The sequence below is a fragment of the Curcuma longa genome, chromosome 8 (assembly GCF_044706935.1).
Source record: "Curcuma longa cultivar G26 ecotype Majalengka, Jawa Barat chromosome 8, ITB_CL_G26_1.1, whole genome shotgun sequence".
Classification (NCBI taxonomy): domain Eukaryota; kingdom Viridiplantae; phylum Streptophyta; class Magnoliopsida; order Zingiberales; family Zingiberaceae; genus Curcuma; species Curcuma longa.
This window is the reverse complement of record NC_133868.1, coordinates 6,450,311-6,462,735: the sequence shown is the minus strand read 5'-3', so window position 1 is coordinate 6,462,735 and position 12,425 is coordinate 6,450,311. Positions and strand designations below refer to the sequence as shown.

The 12,425-nt window shown below is 36.6% G+C and overlaps 1 pseudogene; it reads right to left on the bottom strand.

Moving 5' to 3' along the window:
• Window positions 1-5,759: 5,759 nt before the first annotated feature.
• LOC141833919 (momilactone A synthase-like) lies at window positions 5,760-10,556 on the bottom strand (annotated as a pseudogene).
• Window positions 10,557-12,425: the final 1,869 nt, after the last annotated feature.

Genomic DNA, 12,425 nt, shown 5'->3' with positions numbered 1-12,425 from the left:
GGTAGATAAAACTTAAGGAATCAATGCTTATGCAACCCTAATCGAAGAAAAAATATGTAATGGTGTAACCTGACAAGAAATTTAAAATCCTTATTCTAACCCTAATCGAAGAAAAAAGTTTGAAGCCGTACTTAATTGAAACTCGGAGAACTGGCCTGAGGAGCACGGGCCTGGAGGACCGGAGCACGGGAGGAGCACGAGGAGGTCACCGTACGCACTGGAGGAGCACGGGCCTGGAGGAGCACTGCCCTAGACGGGAGCACGGGCCTGGAGGAGCACCGGATGCGGCTTCCGTTCTATCTTCGTCTTCGCCTCTTCACAGCAGCGCGAAGAGGAGCTAGAGGTGCGAAAGGGGCGGGAGAAGAGGAGAGGCACGAAAGGGGGGGCCGGGAGAAGAGCTAGAGGTGCGAGAGGGGGCGGGAGAGGCACGAAAATGGGGCGCGTACGACCTCTAGAGCTAGAGGTGCGAGCGGGAGAGGGACGAAAATGGGGCGGGAGAAGAGAAGAGGAGGTGTACTTACGAAGGAAATCACGGATTCGCCCGATAAAAAACTTGGATATAAACCCTCTAAACCCTCAACGACAACCCTCAACGACAATACTTTTTAAAAGCGTTGTCTTTGGCAAAAAATCCGCTAAAAGACAACGCTTTCGACAACGATTTTTTTAAAGTGTTGTGGTTGACCCAAAATAAACGCTAATAGACAACGCTTTCTGAACAAACGTTGTCTTTTAGTTTTAAAAGACAACGGTTTTGACTAAAAACGTTGTAAATTGAAATATCACAACGCTTTTGCTAAAAAACGTTGTCTTTGGGGCGTTGTCTTTTAAGTGAGTTTTAGGAGAACTCTAGTAGTGATTTTAAATTAATCGAACCAATTTAATCTAATTAAATTTGAAGTATAATATTTGATTAATAGTTAAGAATAAAATAGTTATGAAAATTTTAAAAAATTAATTTTAATGAACAATATTAGATTAGAATTTAATATCATATTATTTAATTATTTTTATTAATTTAAATTTTAAATCATGCATGCAATGTAGATGGAGCCATGCAAGGGCTAGGCTATAGCCCAGGATAGCCCTTGCATGGCTCCGTCTCTGATAATTAGTATGGTCAATGGCATTTACTTACAGAACTTCAAAAATACTCGTGTCAATCTAAACCGAGAGGTTGACCCTTTAGCCTAAGGTTTGTTGAACACATAAATATGAAATGTCAATCTAGAGTAAGGTACCATAAACATAGACGGCTATGTACTTGGGTAAGATAGTTTTATACTCACACATTCTTCTTTTTTCTCTATCTTTATACTCCTTCTGGCGATTAATCCGATGAGGAGTCGCATTGCTCTGATACCATTTATTATGATCTGTGCGAACTAGAGGGGGGTGAATAGCTTCGATTGCTTCTCATCATGATCTTATGTTTGTTGTTTGAATACGCAGCGAAAATTTTACTTCAAACGTGACTCCACATGCATAACTCCGGGATTTTACTTAGTATCTGTCTTCTTTAGGCAATTAATTCAAGGGTTACTCCGAGCTATCTACCTCTACTATGAACTCCTCCTTTGTGGATATCTTCCGGAGGTGGAGAAATCTCTCACAAATTTTTCTCACAAGAACACAACAATATAACAAGAAATAAGAATACAAATACAAATGAAAGTAAAAATACCTTTACAAATGAGATTTTGCTTTGGATGATTTCTTGTTTCTTGGAAAAGCCTCTTGTTGGTATAGAAATGCAGCATTACTTCGTCCTCAAACCTCAAAGAAACTGGCTTCTTCTTCTTCAAACGAAATCCTACTTATACAGTTGATGTTTAGAGTTGATTTATGTCTATCAATTGACTGATATCATCTACCTGTCAACTGATTTAGTCAACGACCAAATAACAATTTTTAAACATTTTAAAATTTATTTGATTTTATCGATTTTCAAATATCAGTCGACTGATTTGTCAATCAGTCAAATCGATTCATTTCTGTACACTTTTAAAATAACACCAGTCGACTAATTATCATGATCAATCGACTGATTATCACGCGCGCTAACCCCACCCGCTCGAACACCGTGGTCGTGTTGTCTTCGCCGACGGTTGTGTTGTCTTCGCCGAGGATGCTGCTACCGGAGGGGCTGGCAATGTTGGCGTTGTTGAGCGGAAAGTTACTTGGGTTAGGACTGTAGTCTCTAGTAAATTAGGGACGGTTCATTCACCAAGTCATTTATTATTGCTTAATGATCATTAATCCCAGAAAATGATGATGTGAAAAGTTGCATAGAATGTGACCATAATCTACAAGAAATTAGGGATCATAAGCGGACAATAAAGGAGTCGTGAACCATGTTTGCATACGACCAATAACTTCATTATTAGTAGTGAGAAGTACAGAACTCAAAATAAAGAATTCAAGGGATTGACCTCGAACTAAAGAGTTAATGAGAAGTAAGCTTAGAGCAGAGTTTAACAAAAAAAATGATAATCCCAGTAGCCACATCTCTGGGGGTGGTCGGTCCGGTCCCACGGAAGTTTCCCACCGACCACCAGGGTAAATCGGGAAGCGCATACGGCGGTCAATCTAGATGCTAAGACTTGAGGTAGAGATATTAGAAAATTAAACCTGTAATTAGTGTAGTTGAGAGTATTTATTTGCAGAACTTCGGAGATATAAACGTGTCAACCTAAACCGAGAGATTTTTCCTTTAACCTAAGGTCTTTAAACATTTTTTTCTGATAATCTAGGGTCAGTAGTTCTTTCAAGCGATTAATTATGGATGTGACAGATTTGATAGCGTAGTCATGATTACCAACTAGAAGAGATAAATTCAAATAATTTTTTTAAAAGTCTTAAATTTTATATTTTACTTCACAACTATATATAATAATTTTTAAAATTATATTTCATAATTATAATACATCAAACACTTTCAAAATTGAATTATCCAACTCTAAAAATTTGAAAATACTTAAAAAAATATAAGCTGAACTTTTCAAAAATTCCAAACATTAGTGTAAACCTATTTTCATAATCCAAAAGTTTAAATTTCGAATTTAAAGAGTTGAAACAAACTTAAATTAAAATTTTTTGACATTAGCCCTTGGTTCTAGTTAAAATAGCTATCCGTCGATCTTTAAAATTATTTTCTTCAACATCTATTTAAAAACACAACACAATTCAATCAATTAAACAATGTTTAAAATTTTCTACTCTAAATGTCAAAAAATCAAATAAACAATCGAAAAGTGAGCTAAGGTTTCATTGCACTCATTGCACTACAACCTTCAAAATTACACTTTATATACTAAAACTGAGTTTATGTTTACTCAAACCATAATTTTTGACGACAAGAACCAATGGCGATAGTAAAAAATGAGTTGCACAGCTCTGGGTAGAGAAGAGACTCGACAGACTTATTCTAAGTCACAATTTTTTCTCGCAAATGTGGTATCAATAGATAGCTTAGGTTGAGGCTTTCTAGATATGTAGTCAATTTTAATTTTTTGACAACTAACAGTGGTGATTGGTGGGTCACTCGGTCAAAATAATGATGAGGGTTTGAGACTATTTTGGAGAAGAAATAGAGATCTGAGAAATAACTATCAATCAGATATATTTTGATCTTAAAAAATCCACATGGAGGTCTAATCTAGAAGAATTCTTATTTAATCCTGTGAAAATTAAATATCATCAACTATGATATTGTGAAGTAGATGTAGTGTAGATTTTGATTTATGATATGATAATAATTTTTATAATTGTGTATTTATGTGTTTGTGAAGTTTATTTTATATTATATTTAATGTAATTTATATGAATTTTTATTTTCTATATATGGATCATTCATCTTAATTCTTTATGTATGTAGCACATACGAGTGGGTGCGGAGATAAGGATTTCATTAATTTAAATTGAAATTGATTTAGAGTTTATTTGATCAAGTTATGGTTGAATCAAGTTACTTAAATTAGTTTAATCGATTTAAAATAAATTAAGAGTATTTTTATAATAATAACAAATAAACGAATTGAATCATCGAACACTAAACAAGAGTGTTGAATTAAACTTAAATGGGGTTCAATCTAAATTTAACGGGTAGATGTGGAGATAAAGATTTTGTTGGTTCGAACTGGAATTGATTTGGAGTTGATGTGGTCAAGTTATGACCAAACCAAATATATTGACTTAAACTGGTTTGATTGATCCATAAATCTCAAGGGGGTCACCCCCTCCTATCCCCACGTGGCTATGCCACTGTTCAGTCCTAAAAAAAATTTTCATCAGCCATTAGAGAAACTTCGAGAAGTGTTTACATTGATGCTACCGATAGTCGACCTCCATGATCAACCTATTGTTGTAGAGTGTCGTGCTCTTATTTGAGTATTAGAATCGTGGACCGCAACATGGTTGCTCCGTCAGATGGTAACACAAAAGTAATCGTACTTGGTGTTGCTTTCTATGATTTTTTCTATCAAATAAAGAATATGGATGCTCCATTCAAAAATTAAATCATAGTATTTTAGAGAATCCATCTATAATCCTACCATTGCACCATGCCCCCTAAGATCAAAAGTCTTTAAACATGTAAACGTGATATGCCAACCGAAGTAGTGGTATACATAGTCGTGGCTTGCTGAGGTTGTTGTCATCCTTTACAATTTGATATTAATTACATAAATTATTTATTTTAATATATATATATATATATATATATATATATATAAATTTTCAAGATTATAATTTATATTTATTATTTTTATTTTTATAGTCTTTAAGTGTCCAGTCCTTGGTCCTTGTTTACAAACCAACTTATTTTGAGTGCCGATTGTTGTAACATTATAAATAAATCTTTAATAATCACATCTATGTAGTCACCTTGCATCTAGTTTCTGAAGAAATGTGTACTTGGAGTCTCTTTCGCCTCAGCTTCCTTGTCTATCTCTTAGTTTTAATTTCCTATAAAAAATAATCCTTTTAATTTCTTTGGCTCCTGGTAGCTTCGCCAACCTGTAGATCTGAAGCCAACACCGTAGCAACATCATGGAGCCCCTCAAGTCCAGCAGATAAAGTGTAGGTGATTAATCCTTATACCTAGACTACTCAGTCTGATATAAACAAACATGCAAACCTACTGATCTCATTATGTCTCATATTTTATTTGGTTTATTTTTCTTATGATGCCTTCAATCAATCCAAGGAACCAAACATCTTCCCTTCTTCTTTCTCTTCTTTCTTTTCTGATCATTTCATCGATTTTTTTTTTTATTTTTTTCCCTCCTCGGCTTCTTTCTGTTCTTCTCTATTTCCAGTTTAAAAAGTCGTTATAACTTAATTTGAATTACTCTAAAAAATTCAAGTTTTGGCCGGACGCCATTGGCTTTGACCAGATCAAACGGAGGAAACCTCTCTAGCTATATAATTCAAGTGACATTTCGGCAGTACTGTATTCTTTTTCAGCACCGACATTTCAAGTTCATACTTTCTTCACATGTCTTTTCCAAACTTTGACTCCAAAACTGGACAAATCTTTAATTCTTCAATTTACTCAAAAGATTTAAAGTCGTTCTTTTTAATGATCAAGATGGTATGTTTTTGCATTTACCTAGAACAATATTCTATTTACGAACCCGAACAAAAGGCTTTTTGTGCATGCAAATTCTACAAGAATATCACTCAATGGAGCTAATGAGCGATCCTTTCCTTTTATTTAATTTCACACTTAATTGAAGAAGATTAAAGAAGATAGGGATTTAGAATATTTTGGTGACGCTGGAGGCTCCGTCGATCATGAGGTTGTGGCCGCTCACGAACCTCGACTCGTCGCTGGCAAAGAACAGCGCCGCCTCCGCCATGTCCTCCGCCTTCAGCCTCACACCCTTTAGAGTCGAGATCACCTCTCCAAATGCCTCCAGCTCCTCCTCGCTCGCCTGCATGTGCGACACCGCCAGCGGTGTCGCCACGATCCCCGGCGACACGCAGTTCACACGCACCCCGTGCTTGCCCAGCTCCGCCGCTGCGCTCCGCACTAGCCCCACCACCGCGTGCTTCGAGCACGTGTACACCGGATGACCCAGCGATCCCACCACCGACGCCAAGCTCGCCGTGATGATGATGCTCCCGCCTCGCCCCGCCGCCACCATGGCCCGCCCCGCGTGCTTCGTCCCCAGCAGCGCTCCCAGCACGTTGACCCCCATCACCCGCTCGAACACCGCGGTCGTGTCGTCTTCGCCGAGGATGCTGCTGCCGGAGGAGTCGATGATGCCGGCGTTGTTGAACATGATGTCGAGCTTGCCGTGGAGGGAGATGGCGGTGTCCACGGCGCGCTTCACGTCGGACTCGAGGCGGACGTCGCAGTGGACGTAGGAGGCGACGTCGTCGGAGCCTAGGTCGGCGCAGAGGACCTTCCCCTTCTCGTCTTGGACGTCGGCGACGATGACACGAGCGCCGTGGCGGACGAACAACTTAAGAGTGGCCTCGCCGATGCCGCTAGCGCCGCCGGTGATGACGGCGACCTTGCCTTCGAGCCTGATGAATCAATTAATCAACCATACAATCGATTAACTAATTAAGGCGAAAAAAAAACAGATTAAAAGTAAAGACCTCTTCATTGAAGATATCTTATTTGATCTCGAACTAAAATTTGGATGCTTGATTGATCCCTCTTCTTCCGTATTTATAGGCCGTGATATGAGAAGGTATCATCCTTGTGGGAATTATACTATTCCACGCTTTTAAATATTTATGTCTCCATTTTCCTAGTTCTTGACTGTATAATTGTAAATGTAGACTAACTTATTAAATTAACATAAGTCACTATCTTCACGTGTATGATACAAAACAGTTTTTAAAGGCAAACAGTCTTCATATGCATGGCTAATAAGAACTTGGAATGGGCAATTAGATCGAGTGTTATATATATATTGATTGTCTCGGTTGACTTGGGTTCCGTGTCTAGATGCAAAGACATTTCTTTTTCTCAATAAAAATCTAAATTTGATTTCTTTTCTTTAGTACATTTGTTGGATTTTTTAATTCAAAAACATTATTATTATTATTTTAAAATATGATTAAAGTTCTATAAATTTGGAATAATATATATGTAAAGCTATTTTGATGTATATATGATTTATTATTATTTTTTTTTAAAAAATAAACTTTCAATTACAGATAGGTTTGAAGCTAAAATTTAAATAAGTTAATTTATTTAAAATATGGATACATAGAATCAAAACCGAAACTAATCAATAGTTTTAACTACTAAAATTTAGTTCACTGATGAACGACAATATATCTGCCAATTAATGAGGTGGAAATTAAGATAGAGATGTAATTTGACTTGCACAGTGATCTAACCTAATAAATTAAACATACCTTGATCTATAACTTGAAAGGTACATGAGGAAGTTATTACTGGAAATTCTAGAAAATTAGGGACCATTTAGTCGTCCAACTATTATCCATTAATTGCAATTCCCTAGACATTAATCACTACTTAATGACCATTAATAAATGATGATGTGAAAAGCGGTCTGCGGAGAGGGTGACCATGATCTCCAGAAAATTAAAGATATTATTGAATAATATTAATGCTGCTTCATTGCATGGTCAAAAAAAAACTGTTCGAACTTGTTAAGAGTAAATATGATTGATTAGCTTTAATGTTAATGTATCATATTACATTTTGTATTATAAAATTAGAACATGTAAGCACTTGAGAGCGAAGTAAGTAATAGAGAGAAATTGTAAAGAGTGTGCCCTATTAACTCTCATATTCCATTCTATAATCTCATTTCCTTCTATTTCTAAGCTTTCATACACCCAACAGATATATCATAGACAATGAAGACCAATAACTGCATTGGTAGTTCAGAATAAAGAGCAACTATAGTGAGAGGTAAAAAGTTCAGAATAAAGAGTTTAGAGATCTAAGTTTGAAATAGAGAATTCAAGGAATCAAGCTTGAAGTAGAGAGTTTATGAGAACTGAACTCGGAGTAGAAAGTTTAAGAAATTGAAGTTGAATTAGGGATCGAGTTCCGGGAATTAAATGATCAGGTCATAATAATTAGTATGGTCAAAGGCATTTACTTACAGAACTTCAGAAATACTTGTGTCAATCTAAACTGAGAGGTTGACCCTTTAACCTAAGGTTTGTTGATTACAAAACTATGAAATGTCAATCTAGAGTAAGGTACCATAAACATGCATAGATTGCTAAGTACTTGGGTAAGATAGTTATCGTCATTTACAATTTGATATTAATTGCATATATTATTTTTTTTTATAAAAAAACACACACAACTTTTCAAGATTATAGTTTGCATTTGTTATTATTGTTATTATTTTGAGCGCGGATTGCTGTTTAAATTATATATAAATCTCAACTAATCACATCTATTCACCGTTCATTTATTTTCTATGCACTTGGAATCTTTCGTCTCTGCTTCCCTGTACGTCGAACTCTTAGTTTCATTTATTTTCTATGTACTTGGAATCTTTCGTCTCTGCTTCCCTGTACGTCGAACTCTTAGTTTTAACCTCTAGATCTGAAGCCCTCGTGAAGTCCCTAATTAACTCAAGTCCGGCAGAGATAAGTGCCAGTGATTTGTCCTTATACAGTCAGTCCTATACAAATTAAATATGCACACTACTGATCGTATTTTGTCTCTTATTCATGTATTCTATATTATTTTTGGTTTCTTTTTCTTATAATTAACACCTTCAATCAAAACAAGGAACCAAACATCTTCCCTTCTTCTTTCTCTTCCCTCTTTTCTCGCGGCTGCTACACCGAAAAATTGATCAAATCAAACCTAAGCTCCCTTTTCTGACTTCATCAATTTCTTCCTTATTTTTTTTTCTCGTCTTCTTCTGTTCTTCTCTATTTCTAGCATAAATAAGAAGTCCTTGAACGTCTTCTCTATTTCATGTTTCATTTTTTTTTCTTCCTGTTTTCTTTCTTAATTAATGGCAGATTCGCAGTGTTCTTTTTTATCTCTCCTCTGCTTCTTTTCGTTTCACTGAATTCATTACCTCGATTACATCCTTCACCTACGTACATGCTAATCAATTCAAATTTTGTTTGGCTCTTAAGTATCACAATTGCTTATCAAAATTCTTAATGTTTCTGCAGTAATTCTTAAAATCATGTCATATTCACTATATTATTAATTATAATTGTCATAACATTTTTCATATAATCTTTACATATTCTGTATAAATATGCGCTTAGTGATAAACTCGAAGTGATTAGGGATGGAAATTTGCCATGCCAACGTTATAATCTCCTAGTTGTTTATTTCTGATTATGGACTCTCAGTATTGCTTGCATGGTTGTTTTTTTAAGCCCTAATTTAAAACACAAATAATCCAGTGATAAATAAAGGTCTTTCTTGACCGAATTAGAAGTATAGAACTCCCCGATATGGAAAGACGGAATATAGAATCTAAAAGGATAATGAAAGTTGTTCGTCTTTGAATCGGGTTGGACCTGAAGAAAAAAGAATTAAAATAGAAAAAGAAAGTAAAAATTCTATTTTTCGATAGATTGTGGGGCACCTTTTTCTTCTTTTCCTTCGAAATATTATGTTATGGGCAATTAAGCAATCTATTATTGGACTGAGTCCAATGAAAAAAATAAAAAGGTAATTAGTATGTGATAATTGACGAGCCTTATTTTTTATATGAAAAACTAATTGCATATAGCATAAATGAAACAATTAAAATTTACAAACGAGAAATAATTCATATAGAAAAATCAGTACTCAGTAACACTATAGTAGAGATTTCATGCTGGTACGTAGCTATCGGTGGTAGCTGGCCTCGATCAGTTCATTTATTAATTATATCAAGAAATTAAAAACAGACAAATTTACTTATTAATATCGAGAAATTAATAAATATACAAATGAAATGCTAAAAAGATTTTTATAGACATGGCAGTCGGTCCTCTGAAGCGCCGCGTCGCTGTTGTCACGGCTAGGCGATGGCGGGCTCAGTTCGCACTTGGCCCGCACGTCGTACAGCCTCATCGTCAAGAGCCACCCGTCGTTCCCACCGTCGCCGATGGCCAACACTCCTTCGATGACGACGGTGCCTAAGAAGGTGGTGTTCTTGTGGCCCTGATAGAACCTCGGCAGCTCCACCCACTGGTACCCGTCGCCGCCGTCGTAGTGCGCCCTGGCCTCCATCCTGTGGTACAGTGGTAGCGCACGCCGGCCCGTCGGTTGGGATTGCGGATGGAGAAGTTGAACGCGAGGTCGTAGGAGGAGGTGATGTCATTGGAGCTGGCGAGGGCGGCACCGTCGACGGCGACGCGGACGCGGTACTGCGGTAGGGGCGGTAGACGAGGAGCCAGAGGACGAGGGCGGTAACTCCGACAGCAAGCAGATGGTGGTGACGGCGGTGAGGAGGCAGTAGAAGCAGGAGAGGAGGCGGCGGCAGCGGCGGCGGCGGCGGCGGCGGCGGCGGCGGCGTGGAGGCGGGCAGGATGGGAGGGCCGTAGTAGCCGCCTGGGAGATTGCTTGGATCCGGGTGTGGCTGGTGCATGGTGCGTGGACGTGCCTTGAAGAAACTGAAAAATTAAATTTAGGATCATTTGGGCTACAGCTAGGGGTGAGCAAAAATTCGATTAAATCGAATAAATCGATCAAACCAAATCGAATTTTTAATTCGGTTCGGTTATTTCGAAAGTTCAGTTATTTTTTTAAAAAAAATCGGTTAATTCAGTTCGGGTTCGATTTTAAATTTTCTTATTCGGTTAAACCGAATAAACCGAATTAATTAAATTAAAAAAATAATTTATAAATTTTAAGTAAATAAATATATAAATCTATAATATATTAGTAAAATTTTTATAATATTTAAAAAAATTCGGTTAATTTGGTTAATTCGATCGAAAATCGAATTAACCGATAAAATATCGGTTCGATTTGTTCGATTTTTATTGGGAAATTCGATCGGTTCGGTTGGTTCAAAAAAAAATCGATTTATTCGATTTTCGATTTATTCAGTTCGGTTCGATTTGATTTTAATCGAATACTCACTCCTAGCTATAGCCAGTCCTTTTTTTTTATCATCTACATAAATTTAGTTAAATATTAAATTTTTAATAAACTAAATAAATAAATAAACAAATTAAATCATCAAAAATGAAATAAAAATGTTGAATTAAAATTAAATTGACATCGAATAAAATCCATCAGGTAGACACATAAATAAAGAATATATGGATCGAAATCGAAGTTAATTTAAATTTAATATGATTAAATTATAATCTAATCAAATTTAATTAGATTAAACTAATTTAATTAATTTAAAATAAATTAAAAAAACTTTTTCTCTCCCCTTGTTTATCCTCTCCGCCTCATTCCCAACGCCTTACCTCCTTGGTAGACTTCATGTTCTTCTTTTAATCTTCTCTTTCTTTTTTTTCTATTTGATTTATTCTCAAACTTAGTTTAATTAGCTTTCTCTTTTCATTCTCCAACAACAATTTTTTTTTCTTCTTCTGAAGATGAACAACCTTTCTTCTTCATCTTTCTTTTCTTTTATTATTTTCCATCCAACTAACAACCATAGACCCCAACCTTTCTCCCTCGCCAACAAGAGCTAATCAAAATTTTCATAAAAGAGCGTAAGACTTCTATTTTCTTATCGTCGGAGCTAGTCAAAATCTTCATAAAAGAGGACAAGATTTTCTTTTTCTTTTTCTTTCATCCTTGTAATTTTGTTTTTTTTATTGACTTGATAGCGTTCCGCAAGTATACGGAATGTCGTCAAGTAATAAAAAGATATCGATCCACAGGGACTGTGTATTAGCTATAGTGATGTCACTAAATAGTTATCTAGACTCGGAGAGGAAATGGTTGAGTTGAGAATTTGGTTGTGTGTGTGACAGAAAAGAGAGATTGACTTGGGGTTTATGGGTGAGATGGATAAGTTTAGGATTTCGATTTCACATCCATGCTAGGTGAAGTCCCTAATTCATGTTCATTCCCTAACTCTCAATGTTTACCACCTTGTAGGGATTCTAACCAAAATACCAACTCTACCTCGTCAGGTTTTGTTGGCAATTGACCTTGAAGTCCTATGTTGTGGCCCTCTAGTAAAGGTGATTCTAGATAGCCCGGTTCAAGGCATTCCCGCTGTCACTCAGGCGCCCCGGAGTACTACTAGATTCCTACCCTCTGTCACAGGGTATCTTGTTAGGACCTTGTCCTAGTGGCCATCAACCATTAGATATCCCTTATGGGGGTTTACCACTATGTAGGAATCACTTCGGACTCGCCCGGTTCAAGGCATTCCCGTGTCACTCAGGCGCCCCGGTGTACGGCCTAGGATCTCCCTACAAAGTAATCTACCCCTCATAATCATGCATATTTGCTCACACAAACATTTCATCAAACACGTTCAAGG